The 20,537-nt window shown below is 36.4% G+C and overlaps 3 pseudogenes; all 3 read left to right on the top strand.

Annotated features, from left to right (window-relative positions):
* The first annotated feature begins 5,470 nt into the window (after positions 1 to 5,470).
* On the top strand, positions 5,471 to 9,231 carry LOC102996500 (olfactory receptor 147-like; annotated as a pseudogene).
* Positions 9,232 to 11,499: 2,268 nt separating this feature from the next.
* LOC102996236 (olfactory receptor 8B3-like) lies at positions 11,500 to 12,453 on the top strand (annotated as a pseudogene).
* Positions 12,454 to 19,213: 6,760 nt separating this feature from the next.
* Positions 19,214 to 20,139, top strand: LOC102995694 (olfactory receptor 143-like; annotated as a pseudogene).
* Positions 20,140 to 20,537: the final 398 nt, after the last annotated feature.

Raw genomic sequence — 20,537 nt, forward strand, 5'->3', positions numbered from 1 at the left:
AGCCAATAAGCACATGGAAATGTGCCTAACTTGGTACACCCCCTTATGTATAGTGAATAGCTGGACAACAGTTCCTTAACAGCTGTAGTATCCTCCCTCACTTTATTGCCCAGACTTTGCCCCTTGAGTGGCTCAAGCACTTGTCAGGCCTTCTTCTTGGTCTCACTCCATGTTGGGCCTTGCACCCTCTTGGAGCCTCTATTGCAGAGATCCAAGCACCAGCTGTGGGGCATCTCCAAACCCTCCATTAATCCAAGCACCAATCCTACAGAACTTCTCCTCTGAGATTCTAGAATCTGGTTATTCTTCTTATTCTTTCTGTTTGTTCTATCAGTTCTGGGTAGCTATTTTTTATAGGTTATTAGTCTTTATGTTTTCTCTGCTTCATCTTTTGCTCTTTCCTCCTTGCAATGTCTATATATCCAATTACCTTTTAAAAATATCCTCCATAGGAAATACATAGTATGCTATTTTTTGACTGGAATTTGAAACAGGGAACACCTTTTATGTGATTTTGTTGGACTGACTTGCCCATCTCACAAGACATATCCTGTCTAATTAGCACATGCCAAACCCTGATGACAGTGATTAGTTGGAAATAGTCATTTGACTACAGTCTTTTCTGCCAAAATTATTTAAACAAATTTTTCTACTTGTAGTTACTGAATTGGTAAGATTAAATCTAGGGATTCTAGTAGTACTGTTTTCACTACATGGGGAGAGTTCATCTGAGGTTAAAATGCAGTAGAACCAAGCAGACAAAACGAGTGGAGAGAGACACACCTCCATGAATGGTTGGCCCTGTCCAGCCAAATAAAAGGCCATGTATATTCATGACTTACCAGTTTCACACACTTTTTGGGATTATGTTGGTTTATGTAGACAAAATATAGTTGCAGGCATGACACATGCCTTGTAGTCTGAATGTGGCATCCAGTTTCCCAGCACACTCTCCTGGCAGTATGAGTCAGTAAAATGCCTGGCTCGGTCTGTGAATCAACAGACTTACTTTACAAGTTGACTTTATATTCTTTTGATCAACATGGCAAAAATGATCATTTAAAATTATTAAAATCACAACTCATATAAAACTGATTAAAAATTCAATTGTAGTGTTTTAAAAATAACTATAATTATAGAATTTGAAGTAAAAATTATTTCAATATATCAAGCATTTTTAAAACACCTTTAGGATATTTGGAAATATTATGTCCATAACTTGATGAATTTCTTGAAGATATGGGTAGATATGGCTTTATTATCCTTCTGTATATGCTTCATAAATACAATTTTAATTGGGAAAAAAGTTTGTTTTCTTCATGCGGAATCCCCAGATGAATTCACATTAAAGGCATCGAGCCTAGAGTAGATCCTAGACAGATGCTCTCGGAAGGCTAAGAATAGAATGTGTCTGACGTGATGGCATATACCGTACTTTGGCCAGCGTCAAGAATGGTCAGCCAAGTGAGGCACTCACTGCTGTATTTCAACAGCCCAACCAAAAAGGCACTCCACCACCTGCTCACCAGCTACAGCAGCCACATGCAGAGGGGAAGTGCCTGTGGTGGACCAGAGTCCCACAGGGCTGCTGGGGGAGTCTGTTTCAGGTGCCCAGGAGCACAGTGCTTGGCCTGTGGTGGACGCCAGGCAAGGAGTCCTGATGTTCGCAGCTCCAGGCAGATGCCCTAGTCTCTGGCTCCCCATTTCACATACTTCTGTCCATCTCCAGCCAATTTATTCTTTTCATGGCATCTAAACTAGTTGAAGTGTGATTGCTCTAAGAATGCACAAGCCTTCTGCAAATTGGGTTTCTCTGTTATTTTGAAATATTTGAAATGAAAAAGCGAAATTAGTTCCAAATTTGTTGAACATTAAATTTGTCAGTAAAAAGAAAATAACTCACATTATTTAAACATGATTTCAACAGCAAAGTTTTAAATGGTGGTAAGAATGATCTAAACTCTACCACTTATGCATACAAAATTTCTCATTGATGATGATTATAAAAGAAATTGGAGATATAGTCATTAAAAATTCTTGCTCAAGAATTGCAAATAACTATTTCAAGCACAAAGTCTGTTAACAAAGAAATTATATTCCAGAAGCAAGTACCAATTTTCATTTAGAATTATGAGTATATTTTATTTGGGAATGTTATTTAATAAAAAATGATAAATCTCATTTAAGAGATATTTTTGATGTTTGAATAATTTACATTATTATAATAGGTAATGAATATACCAACTTTTCTGATTTTACCATCAAATATATCCTGAAAACTTCATAATACATACATTTGCAATTTAATAAATAATGCAAAATTTATGTAATCACAAACCAGTTCATAAAATAGAATATTGTAGAATATTTTAGTCAGTATTTTTAGCTGTTTTGAGTGGGTGGTAGACCCAATAGCCTAGCCCAACAATACCAGAAATGACAGCTGTTAAATAGCTTATTTAGTCAACTTTGTTCTCAAATTAGATTAGGTGGTAAGGGGGCATTCACTGTATAGTGATACTTTAGGTGATGTTTTCAGCTGTTACGTCTTCAAATATTTTTCTACCACTCCTCCTCTCTGCTGTCTGGGACTCCAATTACATACATATAAGGTTACTCCAATTACATAATATGATGTCTTAGGGCTCACTGATGCTCTGTTCATTCTTTTCTAGGCTTTTTTTGTTGTCTCTGGATATCATTTTGGTTACTTTCTATTGCTATTCTTTAAGTTCACGCATCATTTCTTCTAATGTGGTGTTAACTCCATTCAACACATTTATTTTTACATAAATTTGTTATTTTAGAATTATTTTAGATTTATAGAAGAATTGTTAATATAATACAGAGAGTTACTATATATTTCATATCTTGTTCCTCTTGCTATCTTACATGAGTGTGACACATATGTCACAGTTAGTGAACCAATATTGATAATTATTGTTAAAGTCCATACTTTATCCAGATTTTCTTAGTTTTTACCTAATGTCTCTTTTCTATCCTAGGATCCCATTCGGGATACCACATTGCGTTGATTAGTCAGTCTCATTGGGTTCCTCTTGGCTGTCACATTTTCTCAGACTTCCCATGTTTTGGATAACTTTGACAGTTTTGAAGAGTATTAGTCAGGTATTTTGTAGAATATCCCTCATTTGGGATTTCTAATGTTTTTCTCATGATTATTTTTGGATTATGTATTTTTTTGGATTTGGTGTATTTTTCATTTCACACATTGTATTTTTCAGATCAAGGAAGTCAATGTGGGCCTTGTCATGCCTTGACATTTTTTTTCTTGAATATATAGAATATATTAATAACAGCTCTTTTCTTGTCTGCTAATTTTAAAATATGTTATTTTCAGTATGTTTCTACAGATTGAGGTTTTTCCTCATTGTGGATTGAATTTTCCTGCTTTTTGCATGCCAAGTTTTAAGCTAGTTTTTAGTTGGATTTCCTGTTATTTTAAACATGAAATGTTGCCATATTTTAAAACTGAAATTACTCATTTGTAAATTTTTTATAAGAAGGAAAAAAGAGATTGAAGCTTGGCTGTCACTATTGGTGATAGAAACACAAACACACTGTAATAATTGGCAGGGCTCATGGAGCACAAGCTTAAATGGGAAGTGATTAATGTCCCAGTTGTATCTGATTATTTTTTTTCTCGGTTTTCTTTCTTTATGTCAACTTCATTGAATTTCCCCAGGTTGGAGACATGGATTCAATATAAGTCAGAATATTCTTTATGGAAACACCCAAGCCCAATCCTGTGTAAGACTACTGACCCATCTGGTCCAGTATTAAGCCTCTAAGGTTGGTAATGGAAAGGTGTGGATTGGCCTGCCCATACTGATAGTAGATATTAGAGATGCGTTACAAAAACACAGACTAGTTTTCAGTAAATCCTGAAAGATCTACTGAACAATATATTGTTTATACTATTGAGCTGTATAAATTTTTACACAAATAAATTTTCCTTATAAAGTTTTATAAAAACATTTCAAATTATATTTTATGAGGCCTAGTTTACATATGGTAAAATATACAAATATGAGGTCTACAGCTTGATGACTTTTTACCTAAGTATAAACTCATTTAATCACCACCCAGAAAAAGATACAGAACATTTCCATGACCCCAGAAATTTCCCTTAAGTCACTTTATAGTCAATAGACAAATCCCATGCACCAGTTGAGGTAACCATTGCTCTCATTTCTATCACTTTAGAGTAATTTTGCCTGTTCTTTAAAATCTTATAAATAAAATCATACTGTTTATACTCTTTTGAGTCTGCCATCTTCGTTCAACATAATGATTTTTGTATTTCAACCATATTGGTGCATGTATCAGAACATTGTTTTATGATAAATATCTCACTGAATGTATTTTCTACAATTTCCTTATCTATTCTCTTATTGATAGAAATTTGGCTATTGAAATGAAACCTCAGTGAACATCCTTGGTCAAGTATTTTTTTTTGACATATGCACTAATTTCTCTGTATATGTGATAGCCATGGAATGTCTGGATCAGATGCTACATATGGTGCAACTTTATTAGAAAATACCAATTTGTTTTCCAAAGTACCTATATAATTTTACTCTTCTAACAGCAGTGTATGAAAGTTCCAGGTGTTCCACATCCACATGTTCACTTGGTATAGACAGTCATTAATTTTAGCCATTCTAGTGTGTATGCAGTGGTATCTCATTTAATTTTAATTTGCATTTTCCTTAGGACAAAGGATGTTGAGATACATTTTTTCAAATTTATTAATATTTGAGCCTGTATTGCTTCTTGGAATGATAACTTTAAACCGTTTTTAAATACATATTGAAAAAAAGAAATACAATTGTCTGTGTTCTCAAATGACAAGATTGTCTCTGTAGTCAGTCCCTCAAAATTGACAGCAACAACTACAAAACAAACAAATGAACAAAAAAACCTCTTGGAACTAATAAGTAGCTAGAGGAGAGTCACAGGATACAAAGTTAACATACAAAGGTTAATAGCTTTCCTATATACCAGGCACTGGATGATTGGAATCTGTAATGAAAAACTCAATACTATTAATACTGTCATCCCACCCCTACCCTCCAAAAAGAAGAAATACTTACTTATAAGTCTAACAAAATATATAAAGGATCTATATGTGGAAAACTACAAAACTCTAATAAAAGTAATAAAAAATCTAAATAAATGGAAAGATACTCCATGTTTGTGGATTAGAAGACTCAATTATGTTAAGATGTCAATTCTTCTTAACTTCGTCTGTATCGTCAATGTGATCCCAATCAAAATCCCAGCAAGTTTTTGTGGATATCAACAAACTGATTCTAAAGTATATATGGAAAGGGAAAAGACCCCAAATATCAAATACAATACTGAAGGAGAACAAAGTTGTAGGACAGATACTGTCCAACTTCAGGACTCACTATAAAACTACAGTAATCAAGTCAGTGTGGTAGTGATGAAAGAAAAGACAATGGATCGGAAGAGAGAACCTGATGTTGACCTACAAAATATAGTCAACTGATCTTTGACAAAAGAGCAAAGGCAATCAATGGAATAATGGTAGTCTTCTTCACAAATGATGCTAGAAAAATCAGATGCCCATTTGCAAAAACATGAATTTAGATACAGACTTTACACCTTTCAAAATCAAACAAACAGGGCTCCCTGGTGGCGCAGTGGTTGAGAATCTGCCTGCCAATGCAGGGGACACGGATTTGAGCCCTGGTCTGGGAAGATCCCGCATGCCGCAGAGCAACTAGGCCTGTGAGCCACAACTACTGAGCCTGCGCGTCTGGAGCCTGTGCTCCGCAACAAGAGAGGCCACGATGAAGAGTGGCCCCCGCTTGCCGCAACTAGAGAAAGCCCTCGCACAGAAACGAAGACACAACACAGCCAAAAATAAAAATAAATAAATAAATAAATACATAATTTTTAAAAAGAGTAGAGGCTTCTTCTTTCAACTCTACCATCCTGTTATCCATTGAACTTCCTGTCAGAAGACCTGGGTTTACCTCAGGTTCTGTCACTAACAGTCAAATCTTGCATGGATCACTTCACTTCTACTGACTTTTGTTTAAAAAACAAAACAAACAAACAAACAAAAAAAACCAGAATCAGGACCAGAATCTAGGACCCCACCCCAGATCTGCTGAATTAGATTTTGCCTTCCCATTTTCTTCCTGACACTTGCAGATTTAACTTTCTTTCCATTATATATTTACATTTAAAAATATATTAGCCAGTGATTCCAGATGCTTGCAGCAGCTTAGCTCAGTGTGACATAATACTGCAAATTAAAATTCTATTTAGTTAAAAAATGTTTACATTTTTTGCATCTTTATGATAATATAATATGGTATAAAACTTAAATTACCACTGACTTTGATAAATTAGAATATACCAGGCTTGAGTTACTTAAAAAGGAGCCAGGAATTAATAAAAGATACCATGGTATATCTCAGTGAAAAGGATAACCATTTGACACATTTCATTATAACTAAATCAGGCTACTGTGACCATCATGTGGGTAGAAGAAAGGAGGGTAATGAGTTAGTTTTGCAATGTAAGAATAAGCTCAGAGTATCTCTACACTCATTCTCTGCCTGTATTTACACTGGTTGTGTTAAAAGTGAAAGAATGACCTTTAATTCTAATTTAGTACCTTGCCATAAACTTTTCTTGTAATGTGATTTGATGTAATATAAACTTAAAGGGAGTGTTTCTGGTTCCTGCATCACCTAAATAAGAGTTCTTAACATTTCCAGGAAATAAAATAGTATTAATGAATCTCTAAGGTCCTCATTAAGGCTAAGCCCAAGAATGTCTATCTTGTGAGACACATTTCAAGTTTGCCCTAAGGAATTTTTAGTCCCCTTGTAATTTCTAAGGGTCTGATGATAATAATTGGGACTCATTTTTGTAATGATTAGGTTTTCAACTATCCTACATGTAAAACCCATATGACGGATTTCCCACATGTTTTTCTTGCCTCTCTGCTCTCTTTTTATTCTTTCTCATTGAGTTCACCTGATTCCATGGCTTTAACCTCTGTGGAAATGGTCCCCAAATCTTTTTCTCAGATTCTGGTCTTCCTCTTGAGCATCATTTAGCCTTATTTAGGTTGTATACTTCTACTTGCTTGTCCAGCTGGCAACTCAAGATCACCATGTTCAAAACTGAATGCATATTGTTTATATTTCCATTCTTTCTGAATTCTGTTTGTAGTTAACACCATAATTTAACCAAGCACCTAGGCTAATATCTTTGGGATTTTTTTGGTCTACTTCGATCCCCTTTGTGAGAAGTTCTGATGACTCTTTCTTTTCAGTGTCTCTTGCATGTGTTTGTTTCTTGGAATTGCTCACAGTAGCACTGTTAATTCAGGGCATTTTTATCATTCATTGACTATCGTAATTGCCTCTTGCGAGTCACCTTGTCTCCGGTCTCTCTTATGCCAGTCCATTCTGCCAGCCATTGCCATATTACTCTTTCTAAGCTTGCACTTAGATTTCCTGTGTCAAAAAAGAAGTAAAAAGTCTCAAATGGTTCCTAATGGCCTCTCATAGTGAGGTGACCTTGATTTTGGCATTTGAAAACTTCCTGTATTGACCCAAATCTGCCTTTTGATCTGAGTCTATGCAGTCAGGGAGAGACGTTGAGACCTTTCTGAGAGTGTGTGGAAGTCCTCTTTGTGACATTCAGGGAGGATGGAAATTATATTCTTTTCTCTGAGCTTAGCAACTTTGATCTGAGTCTATGGTGCATTCAGCAGGGAGAGGCATAAGGACCTTTCTGAGAGCTTGTGGAAGTCTGACAGTCTGGGAGGATGGAAGTTACTTTATTTCTCTGAGCTCAGTTAATCCAGCAGGATTGAGGTCCCCATGTAAAAGGGTGAGTGTTGAATTTTATCTGTCATGTTATTCTTCCAAACCTCATCTCAGAAAGCCAAGGACTCCCTGAAATGACACACCTTCTCTCTGCTGAGACAATCATTGATCATTAGGCGGGCCTGGTAAGCTATCAAAGCAGAAGTGGAGCAGAGATGCTGTAGTCATGAGTGGTCACAGGGTTACTGAATCTTATCCCTGTAGAACTTGCCGGTTAGTGTTTTTGATATATATTATCTTTAAAAATTCCCTCAGCCTTTACACAAAGGAGCAAACAAAGGCACACAGAGGGTTGGCTTGGGTTCATTCTCCTATTCTGGGTCTCTACCTCATTATAGTGGGATTGAGTGGAAAGAGCTGGGTGCTCATTTTAATGTTACCCTTTGTCCTGTTCCCACAGATATGTCCTAGGGAAGAATGGCCCCAGGGAACGACTCTTCAGTGACTGAGTTTATCCTGCTGGGTTTAACACAACAGCCAGAACTCCAGCTGCCTCTCTTTTTCATTTTCTTAGGAATATATCTGGTCACGGTGGTGGGGAACATTGGCTTGATTATTCTGATTGGTCTGAACCCTCACCTGCACACTCCCATGTACTACTTTCTCTTCAACTTTTCCTTCATTGATCTCTGCTACTCCTCTGTTATTACCCCTAAAATGCTGATAAGTTTTGTAAACCAAAACGTCATCTCTTAAGCAGAGTGCATGGTTCAGCTGTTTCTTCTCCTTCTTTGTTATTGAAAAGTGCTGTATTTTGACGTCAATGGCCTATGATCGATATGTGGCTTTCTGTAAGCCCCTGCTTTACAAGGTCTCCATGTCCCATCAGGTCTGCCTCTTGCAGATGGTGGGTGCATACGCGATGGGGCTTGTGGGTACCATGGCCCACACTGGGTGCATGCTGAGAATCTCCTTCTGTGATGGCAACATCATCGATCATTACATGTGTGACATTCCTCCTCTCCTCCAGCTCTCCTGCGCAAGCACCTACATCAATGAGCTCGTGGTTTTCGTTGTGGTGGGTGTCAATGTCATAGTGCCCAGTCTCACCAACTCCATTTCTTATACCTTGATCCTCTCCGACATCCTCTGCATCTGTTCTACAGAGGGCGAGTCCAAAGCCTTCAGTACCTGCAGCTCTCACATAATTCTGGTTTCTTTTTTCTTTGGATCATCAGCATTCATGTAACTGAAGCCTTTTCCTGCTGTGTCTCTGAATCGAGATAAAGTATCCACAGTTTTTTACACCATTGTGGGGCCAATGATGAATCTTTTCATTTACAGTTTGAGGAACAAAGATGTCCAAGTTGCACTGAGTAAGACTGCGTAAAAGGGTGTTCTCCTGAATGAAATCTGTTAGTTATTGATGCCAAATCCTCATAAGGGCAAACAACATAAAAAGCTATGGAGATAATAGTAAGAAATCAAAAAAGAAATGTAAATGATTTAAAAGTGTAAATTAACTTAGTTATATAAATCACTTCTCAAGAAAATGTAAGGAAGAGGAGGATCAGCCGTTCACTCTCACCTTCTGATATTCCAATTATGCATATTTTTCACTTTTGAAGTTGTTTCAGAGTTTTTGAATGTTCTGTTTTTCACTCTTTTTCTTTTTGGATTTGATTTTGGGAAGTTTCAATTGACTGATCTTCAAGCCACTGGTTATTTTTCTAAACTGTGTTGGGTTTTGATGAGCACATAGAAGGAATGCTTCATTTATGTTACTGTGCCTTTTATTTCTAGCATTTTCTTTTGATAGTTTTTGTTAGAGTTTCCATCTCTCTGTTTACCCATCAATTCTTACACGTCTATTTTTCCCTTAGAGTCCTTAACATATTCATTATAGACATTTTAATTTCCTGTTCAATAACTTCTACATCTCATTCTTATCTGAGTCTGGTTCTGTGGCTTGCATTATCTCTTTGGACTGTTTCTTTGTCTTGTAATATTTTGTTGAAAGATAATGTGCTGTCTCAGGTACTAACCACTTAGTTAATGGCTATTAGGGTGAGAATTTTGGGTATCCTGGCTAGGATTTTGGCTATGTTTAATTCTGTAGTGTCTATGGTTGCCAGAGTTATTTGTATGGAAATATGTTAATATAAATGTTTCAGACCTTACATGAAGTTTCTAAAAATTTTATATGTTCTGGTATAATGTTATGTCATAATTCTAGTTATTACTTTAAAATGTATATCTCAGAAATAACTAAATTTCCTTGTCAATTGCATTATTATGAACTTTCATCAAATCTTTTAACTGTGGTCATTTTTAAGTCTTTTGTCATTTACAGACAGTTCTGGGTGTAGTCTGATGTTTTCGCAAAAATGTTCCTATAAAAAGGTTTCATCTTCAAGGAATTCATGGAAAAAACTCTGACAAGTACAGGTTTTTGGTAACTGACTATACTGCTGAACTGAATGAATAAGCATTTTCAGAACTCTAATGGAAAACTGATGAATTCATAAAAGTGCTAACAAAAGATCAAGATGAAAAAAAATTAATTACATGAGACTGAGTGAACTGATGAGGATGATTATAATTTTGTGACTTTCTGTCTGAATAAAAAAAAAATCCCACAAGGACTCAGAGGCAAAAAATATACAAATCAATTTTCACAGCAAAGTAAAGGAGCTGTTACAGTGGAGGATTACTGGACTGAATGTCAATATTATGACATAGTATGAGTGTGTTTCGTGTTTAGTAATTGCAATCATTGTTGCTTTTGTTGTGGTCATCCATTTACAATGTTGGTGTCAGTTTATCTCTTGTAAAAATAAAACACAGTGTGTGTGGAAAAAATTTTTTTGTCAAAATATATGTACTGTACAAGTTTACATGTCATAATAAGTATACAGCTTGATATATATTCACTAACAACAGCTAATTTAATCAGCACCGAAATTAATTTGTTTCGCTTTCATGCCATCCTACAAAACCTGGGAAAGCACATCCACCTTCCTTTATTCATTCTATGTTCAGCCAGGATGGAATAGAGGAGGAGAATGTGTGGAAACAATGCAGTATATGGTTAAGTATAAAGTTTAGGCCACCAAGGCTCTCCTCCATACCTGTTATCAATTATCGACTTCATGGAATCTTGTAGTAAAGTAACTGAAAATCCGAGAGACTCTTAGCAACTCCCTTCTAGGAAGCAGAATATGGTTATGGTCTCTGCCCTGTGGGAATTCTTTCTTGAAGGTCATCACAGGGGAACTGAGATAACTCATAGAGTGATGGAAACATGAGTAGAAACTAAAAAGTAACTGGTCAGATGAGTAGGATGGAGAGATGGGGATACAACCCCACCACCAAAGCCCATCAACAGGTAAGCTTGTTCCTAGGCTACCCCATCCCTCTGTCTTCTAGTAAAGATAAAGCCGTTGTTTGCCCCATGCAGCTCATGCAACAAAAGACAGTGATTTAAATGTTGAGGGGTGTGTGTTGCAGTACTTAGAGACCCTATGAAGCAAAGGAAGACGTGATGTCTGCCAGTCTGAGTCTCTTTCTTGTAAAGCTCATATAAAAGAGAGTCTGTAAGGACAGAGCTGGGTTCCCTATTAATGTAGTTTTCTTCTATTCTCACAGATTTCCAAAGTTGAGAATGCTGGCTAGAAATGACTCCTTAGTGACTGAATTTATTCTTGCTGGATTAACAGACCGCCCAGAGCTCCAGCAGCCCCTCTCTTACCTGTTTCTAATGATCTACACTGTCACCATGGTGGGCAACCTGGACTTGATCATTCTTATTGGTCTAAATTCTCACCTCCACACCCCCGTGTACTATTTAGTCTTCAAACATCCTTCATTGATCTCTGTTGCTCCTCTGTTTTCACCCCCCAGATGCTGATGAACTTTGTATTTAGGAAGAATATCATCTCCTATGTTGGGTGCATGACTCAGCTGTTTTTCTTTCTCTTTTTTTGTCATCTCTGAATGCTATATGTTGACCTCAATAGCCTATGATCGTTATGTGACCATCTATACTCCACTGCTGCATAAGGTCACCATGTTCCATAAGGTCTGTTTGGTGCTATCTTTGACTGCATATGTGGTGGGGTTTACTGGAGCCTCTGCCCACACAGGGTGCATGCTTAGACTAACCTTCTGCAATGTTAATATCAACCATTACTTGTGTGACATCCTCCCACTCCTCCAAGTCTCTTGCACCAGCACTTACGTCAGTGAGGTGGTAGTTCTTATTGTTGTGGGTATTAATATCACAGTACCCAGTTTCACCACCTAGTTTCTTACATCTTCATCCTTACTAGCATTCTTCATATCAAATCCGCTCAGGGAAGATCGAAAGCCTTCAGCACCTGCAGCTCCCACATCATTGCTCTTTCTCTTTTTTATTGGTTCAGCAGCATTCACGTACCTTAAATATTCTTCTCCTGGATCTATGGACCTGACAAAAATTTCTTCTGTTTTCTATACTAATGTGGTGCCCATGGTCAATCCTTTGATTTACGGTTTGAGAAACAAGGATATCAAAGTTACACTGAGGAAATCCGTGTTTAAGAATCCAGAGGAGAACCATGTTCTAACTTGAATCAGCGATATTGTAAAGAAATTCAACTTTTTATTAATTTTTACTACTGTCTTTCAAGAAGAGTGTATTTATCACCATGTTGCTTCTACAGATTTTTTTGTATGTGGTATAGACTTGTCTTATCATTTCCCTCATTGCTGATCTTGTCTCATATTTGGCCTCTGTATCTCCTGCACCTCATATCAGTTTACTAAATAACTAACAACATGTTTATAAAAGGAATAAATATGCTGACCTTTTTAAAAATAATTTTTTCATACTTATCAGTTTACTAAATAACTAACAACATGTTTATAAAAGGAATAAATATGCTGACCTTTTTAAAAATAATTTTTTCATACTTCCATCTTCTGAGTTATTCCTAATCTGGACAAATATGGTGAATCATAAATCACAGAAAGTTAAAATTATATCTTACTCATCCAAACACAGAAGTGCCAAATACTGTAGAAATATTCTCATTCTTGTCGATACTCTTGCTGGTATAGGGAACAGGATTCAATAAAATGTCTTAATACAAACTAGTATATAGCTTGAAGTATCATCAGATTCTCTGATCTTTTCCTTTTGTCCTACATTTCTTATCAACTTTCTTTTTATATTTTGCCCCTTCTTGTTCCCTTTGAGAATGGCAAAATCTATACCATTTACTATCTGTTTCTGAGAGCCTCTATCAGCCCAGTTCATTTAATATTGAAGAGAATACATGTAGCTCCACATTTTATTGCCAAAGATGGTGTTAATAAAGTACCATTAAAGGAATAATACATATGTACCTTAGGATCCTAGCAAGGGAGCTCACTGGTTTATTATAAAACTTGCATTCATTATTATCTACAATGACAGCAAATATTTTTAAAAAGAGCATATAGCTCTTACTGCATAGTTTATTTATCACTTTAAAGGAAAATACTGCACATTAATTTAGAAGAAATATGTTAGACATTGTTTTAACTTATCTAATGAGATTTATCATGAAAAAAGGTATATATTAATGATAATAAACTATATTTTTTTCAACATTTTTTGCACTTATTTAAACCTGTATCTCAGTCCATTCAGGCTGCTGTAACAAAATACCACAGACTCAATGACATAAACAACAGAAATTTATTTCTCACAGTTCTGGAGGTTGGAAGTCCAAGATCATGGTACCAGCATAAATGGGTGAGGGCACTTTTCTGCATCACTCCCTTCTCATTATATGCTCACAATGTGGAAGGAGCTAGTGATTTCTGTGAGATGTCTTTTATAAGGTACTAATCCCAATTATGAAGATTCCATCTTCGTGACTTAAGTACCTCCTAAAGGCCCCATCTCCCAATATCATCACCTTTGGGGGGTTTAGGATTTCAACACTTGACCATAACACCTTGTCTCTCCAATAAGATAATAAACAGATTTAAAGTAGATGCTGTTTTCTCTAATTTCCCTATTTCTCCAGCGCTGTTCTGTTTGTATATTTAGAATGTCAGATGTATTTGGAGGGCAAGAAGTAAGAATAGTGGTTACCTCTGGGGAGGGGATGGGTATTGACTGAGAAGGGGAACAAGGGAACCTTTCTAGGAAATGTGTATCTTGAACTATATTTTACATGGGCATATATATAGGTAAAATTCATTGAGCCATACACTTAAGATTTATGTTTCCTTTTTAACAAAGTATAGTTGATTTATACTATCATATTAGTTTCATTTGCACAACATAATGATTCAATTTTTTTTTTTTTTTTTTTGCGGTACGCAGGCTTCTCACTGATGTGGCCTCTCCCTCTGCAGAACACAGGCTCCAGACGCGCAGGCTCAGCGGCCATGGCTCACGGGCCTAGCCGCTCCGCGGCATGTGGGATCTTCCCGGACCGGGTCACGAACCCGTGTCCCCTGCATCGGCAGGCGGATTCTCAACCACTGCGCCACCAGGGAAGCCCGTGATTCAATATTTTTATAGATTATATTCCATTTAAAGAAATTACAAAATAATGGCTATTTCACTGCACTGTACAATATATCCTTGCTGATTATTTATTTTATACATAGTAGTTTTTAAGTCTTAGTCCCATACATGTAATCTGCCCCTCCCTCCTTCCCTCTCCCCTTTGGTAACTAGTAGTTTATTTTCTATATCTGTGAGCATGTTTCTGTTTTGCATATACATTCATTTGTATTTTTTTTTAGATTCCATATATAAGTGATATATTACAGTATTTGTCTTTGTCTGACTTATCTCACTCGGTCCATTCATGTTGCTGCAAATGTCAGAATTTCAATATTTTTATGGCTGAGAAATATTCCATCTTTATCTATCTATCATATCTTTATCCATTCATCTGTCGATGGGCCTTTGGGTTGCTTCCATATCTTGGCAATTGTAAATAGTGCTGCTATGAACATTGGGGCATATGTAGCTTTTAAAATTAGTGTTTTTGTTTTTTTCCCAGATATACCTGCAACAGTGGAAATGCTGGATCATATGGTAGATCTATTTTTTAGTTTTTTTGAGGAACCTCCATACTGTTTTCCATGGTGGCTGCAACAATTTACACTCCCACAAACAGTGTACAAGTGTTCTCTTTTCTCCACATCTTCTCCAACATTTGTTATTTGTAGAGTTTTGATAATAGCCATTCTGACAGGTGTGAGGTGATATCTTGTTTTGATTTGCACTTCCCTGACAGTTAGTGATGTTGAGCATCTTTTCATGTGTCTGTTGGCCATCTATATGCCTCCTTTTGAAAAATGTCTATTCAGGTCTTCTACCCAATTTTAACTTGTGTTGTGTTTTTTTTGATATTGAGTTGTATGATCTGTTTACATATGTTGGATATTAACCCGTTATCATTCATATGATTTATAAATATTTTCTCCCATTCAGTATGGTGTCTTTTCATTTTTTTGATGGTTTCCTTTGCTATGCAAAAGCTTTTAAGTTTAATTAGGTCCCGTTTGTTTATGTTTGCTTTTATTTCATTTACCTTAGGTGACAGATGTAAAAAAATATTCCTACAGTTTAAGTCAGAGTGTTCTGCTTATGTTTTCTTCTAGGAGTTTTATGGTTTCATGTGTTATATTTAGATCTTTAATACATTTTCAGTTTATTTTTGTATATGGTCAGGAAATCTTATCATCCCATTGTTTTACAAGTAGCTGTCCAGTTGTCCCAGCATCACTTGTTGAAAAGAATGTCGTTTCTTCACTGCATATTCTTCACTTCTTTGTTGTAGATTAATTGATAATAAATGTGTGGGTTTTTTTCTGGGATCTCTATTCTGTTTCATTGATCTGTGTGTCTGTTTTTGTGCAGGCACCACTCTGTTTTGATTACTGTAGTTTTGTAGTATAGTCTGAAGTCTGGTAGGGTAATACATCCAGCTTTGTTCTTTTTTTTTCTCAAGACTGTTTTGGCAGTTTGGGGACTTTTTTGGTTCTATATGAATTTTAGGATTAATTGTTCTAGTTCTGTGAAAAATATCATGGGTATTTTGTTAGGGATTGCATTAAATCTTTAGATTGCTTTGGGTGGTATGGCCATTTTAACAACATTAATTTTTTGAATCCAAGAGCATGGGATATCATTTCATTTCTTTGTATCATATTCAGTTTCCTTTATCAGTGTTTTATATTTTCCAGATTATAGGTCTTTCACCTCTTTGGTTCAGTTTATTCCTATGCATTTTATTCTTTTTGAAACTATTTTAAATGGGCTTTATTTTTTACTTTCTTTTTCTCATAGTTTATTATTTGTGTATGGAAACTCAACAGATTTCTGTATATTTATCTTGTATCCCGCAACATTGCTGAATTCATTTATTCTAATAGCTTTGGGGTGGAGACTTTAGCGTTTTCTATATAAAGTATCATGTCATCTGCAAATAGTGGCAATTTTACTTCTTCCCTTCGAATTAGGATACCTCTTATTTCTTTTTCTTGTGTGACTGCTGTGGCTAGGACTTCCAATTCTGTGTTAAATAGAAGTTGCAAGACTGGCATCCTTGTATCGTTACTGAATTTAGAGGAAAGGCTTTCAGCTTTTCACCATTGAGTATGATGTTAGATGTGGATTCGTCATTAATGGCCTTTATTATGTTGAGATATGTTCCCTCAATACCCACTTTGCTAAGTGTTTTTTATCATGACTGGATGTTGAATTTTGTCAAATGTTTTTTCTGTCTATTGAGATGACTGTGTGATTTTTATTCTTCCTTTTCTTAATGTGGTTTATCAGATTGATTGAGTTGTGAATGCTGAGCCATCCTTGTGACTGTAGAATAAATCCAACTTGATCATGGTGTATGATCCTTTTTATATATTGTTGGATTTGGTTTGCTAATATTTTGTTGAGGATTTTTGCATCTATATTTGTCAGAGATATTGGCCTCCACCTTCCCTTTTTTGTAGTGTCTTTGCTTGATTTTGGTATCAGGGTAATGGTGGCCCTGTAGAATGAGTTTGGGAACGTTCTGTCCTCTTCATTTTTTGGAACAGTTAGAGAAGGATAGGTATTATTTCTTCTTAATATTTTTGGTAGAATTCCCCTGTAAAGCTGTTCAGTCTTGGTCTTTTTTTTTTTTTCTGGGAGACATTTAATTGCAAATTCAATTTCACTACTGGTGATTGGTCAGTTCAAATTGCCTGTTTCTTCTTGATTCTGTCTTGGAAGGTCGTATGTTTCTACAAATTTGTCCATTACTTTTAGGTTGTCCAATTTGTTGGCATACAACTGTTTGCAACATTCTCTTTATGATTTTTTTGTATCTCTGTGGTATCAGTTGTTCTTTCTCTTCTTTCTTTTCTTATTTTGTTTATTTGGGTTTTCTATATTTTCTTCCTGGTGAGCTTGGCTAGTGGTTTATCTTTTTTAAAAATCTTTTCAAAAAATAGCTCTTTGTTTCCTTGATCTTTCCTGTTCTTTTTTCTATCTTTATTTCCTCTCTGAACTTTATTATTTCCTTCCTTCTCCTGGACTTTGGGCTTTCTTACTTCTTCTTCTTCTAATTCTTTTAGGTGGTAGATTAGGTTGTTTACTTGAGATTTTTCTTCTTTCTTGAGGAAGGCTTGTATCACTATAAACTTCCCTCTTAGAACTGCTTTTGCTGCATCCCATAGATTTCGGATTGTGTTGTTTCCATTTTCATTTGTTTCAAAGTATTTTCTGATTTACTCTTTGATTTCTTCATTGACCAATTGCTTTTTTAGTAGCATGTTATTTAGTCTCCACGTGTTTGTGTTTTTCCCATTTTTCTTTCTGTAATTGATTTTTAGTTTTATACCATGTGGTTGGAAAAATGCTTGATTTAAGTTCTGTCCTCTAAAATTTGTTGAGATTTGTTTTGTGCCCTAGCATGTGATCTATCCTATAATACACAGAACACAACAAAGAATTATCCACTTCAAAATACCATTAGTGCTAAGTTGAGAAATCCTGCTATAATGAATATGGATTAATAGCAATGGGAACACTTCTCAGGCTCCTATTATATGTCAGGCATGTTCCTAATAAACTTTGGGTGACTTAACTAATTTAATCCACAAAACAGCCCTATGAGATAGCTCTTTTGCTAGCCTCATTTTATAGATATACACAGGGATAAGTATATAAAAATATGCAAGGATCAGAGAGGTTATATGATTGTCTACAGTCTTACAATTAAGAAGTTTAACGGCCAGATTTAAACTAAGTCTGACTTAAGGGGCTCGTTCTTTTAATCATTTTGCTACAACACGTCTTTACAGAGGTGAAATCCATAAGCATGGACAGTGTTAAAGCTATGATACACTATTTCACTAATGCAATCCCAGAGGCTCTAGGAAAGTGCTAGTAAAGGCAAGTGATCATGCCCCAGATGTTCCTTTTTTAGAACTGTGCATAGACACCAGGAGATGATGAAGAAAGTACAAAAGGGGCACCCATTTTTCTGCACTGGGGGTTAAGAATTCTCATTGTGAAATTATAAACTGAGTAGAACATTGTGTCTCCAAGGATCTATGATACAGGATGGAAACACAAACTCAGTAATTTCTACCCTCAGTGGGCTCATTTAACTTGAAAGGAAATCATGACGGAGAGAATAATTTTCTGTGCTTCCAATCAATTTTCCCAGAACTATAGGGCATGGAATAGAATCTCATTTGAATCAACTGATTGTTTTGGAGCTCATATAAGGTTGCTTTCCTCCTTGCAAGTGAAGAGGACCTTCTGGGTAAATTCTCAAATAGAAATTATGGCTTGTTCCCCAGCATACCTCTTTTAGCAAGTCAAAGACTGAGGACAGTGCTGTCGGATATTGCCTTTCATTGTCAGAAACTTTGACCCTCTCAGGACTGTAAGGCAGAAGGAGCCTTAAGGTTCAACGGCAGTGAGGCATTCAGGAAAAAGTAGGTGAGGGTAGAATCAACCCCCTCTTTTCTTTTCAGACCCCAAACTACATAAATCAACGGTTGTGGGGAACACTACCTGTTTAATTGCTCTTTTCAGCCCTGATCCTTAACGGACACAGGGGAGAAGGGAGAAAATGACATGCAGAGACACTGGGAGTCTACCAGCATGCTTTCTGAACAGAGACAAACAACAGTAGTAAGGGTAGAAAGGAGAAAATGAGGAATCATCAGGAATAATCATAAGTGTTGCTTTTTGGATGTCTTAATGTATGTCTTTATAAAACAGGTTAAACAAGCAGATCCAGCTCTCCCTTGGAAAACAAAGAGGAAAAGTCCATTGTTAATGTCAGTTTCTACCCCTGTTCCTGCAGATCACAATTGTGCAATGAATGCCTATGGAAAATGCCTACTCTGTGACTGAGTTTATCCTTATGGGATTCACAGACCAACCTGAACTCCAACTGCTCGTTTTTCCTGTTTCTGATTAACTACATGGTTACTGTGGTAGGCAGTTTGTGCTTGATGAATCTAATTTGTCTAAATTCACACCTTCACACCCACATGTATTTTTTCCTCTTTAATCTGTCCTTTATTGATCTCTGTTACTCATGTGTCTTTACCACCAAAATGCTAATGAGATTTATTTCAGAGAAGAACATCATCTCCTTTACAGGATGCATGTCTCAGCTATTTTTCTTCTGCTTTTTTGTCAACTCTGAGTGCTATGTGTAGACAGCCATGGCCTGTGATCACTGTGTGTCCATCTGTAAGCCATTGCTGTCACCATGTCCCCTCAGGTCTGTTCTCTGCTTATGTCTGGTTCATATGTGATGGGGTTTGCTGGTGCTGTAGTCGACACAGGGTGTATGATCAGGCTGATCTTTTGTGATTCCAACAACATCAACCATTACCTGTGCGACATCTTCCACCTCCTCCAGCTCTCCTGCAGCAGCACCTATGCCAATGAGCTTGTGGTTTCTGTTGTTGTGGGTACAGTTGTCATGGTATCTAGCTTCATTATCTGTGTTTCTTATACCTTGATTCTTTTCAATATCCTTCACATACCATCAGATAAAGGTTGGTCCAAAGCCTTCAGCACCATGGCTCCCACGTAATAACAGTTGGTCTATTCTATAGATTTGGGCTGCTCATTCACGTCAAGCCATCATTTGCTGGGTCTGTGGGTCAGGGGAAATTTTTCTCAGTGTTTTATGCCAATGTAGTACCCATGTTGAACCCTCTCATTTATAGCCTCAGGAACAAGGATGTCAGAATTGCTCTGAAGAAAACCCTGAAGAGAATTACAAACTGAGCTGAACCATTTATACCTCCATTTTTGTGTCTTTTCCTTCTCTTCCTGCTCCACTTTATCTTCTTCCTACTATTTTTTTTTCTTCATTTGTCTTTCTAAATTCTTCTTGGCAGGATATCTTCTCTAATTTCTTTTCTTTTCTTGCCGCATGATGTAACGCCATGGGCTTATTCTTGGACTAGAGGGTCATTCTCAGCCCTAAGTAACCCTATACCAGTTGGAGACAATGGGCCAATAACCTTTCCCATCTAAGGATAACACTACTTACTTCTTTTCTTGTGTCTTTCCCATTCAAGGTAAGCCATGGAGAGGTATGCTGTCTAAACAATTTTTTTCTTTCTTGGTTTCTTTACACAGCACCCTTTCCTGTATCAATGATTTATTACTTACAATTTCAT

The sequence above is a fragment of the Physeter macrocephalus genome, chromosome 16, assembly GCF_002837175.3.
Source record: "Physeter macrocephalus isolate SW-GA chromosome 16, ASM283717v5, whole genome shotgun sequence".
NCBI classification, from domain to species: domain Eukaryota; kingdom Metazoa; phylum Chordata; class Mammalia; order Artiodactyla; family Physeteridae; genus Physeter; species Physeter macrocephalus.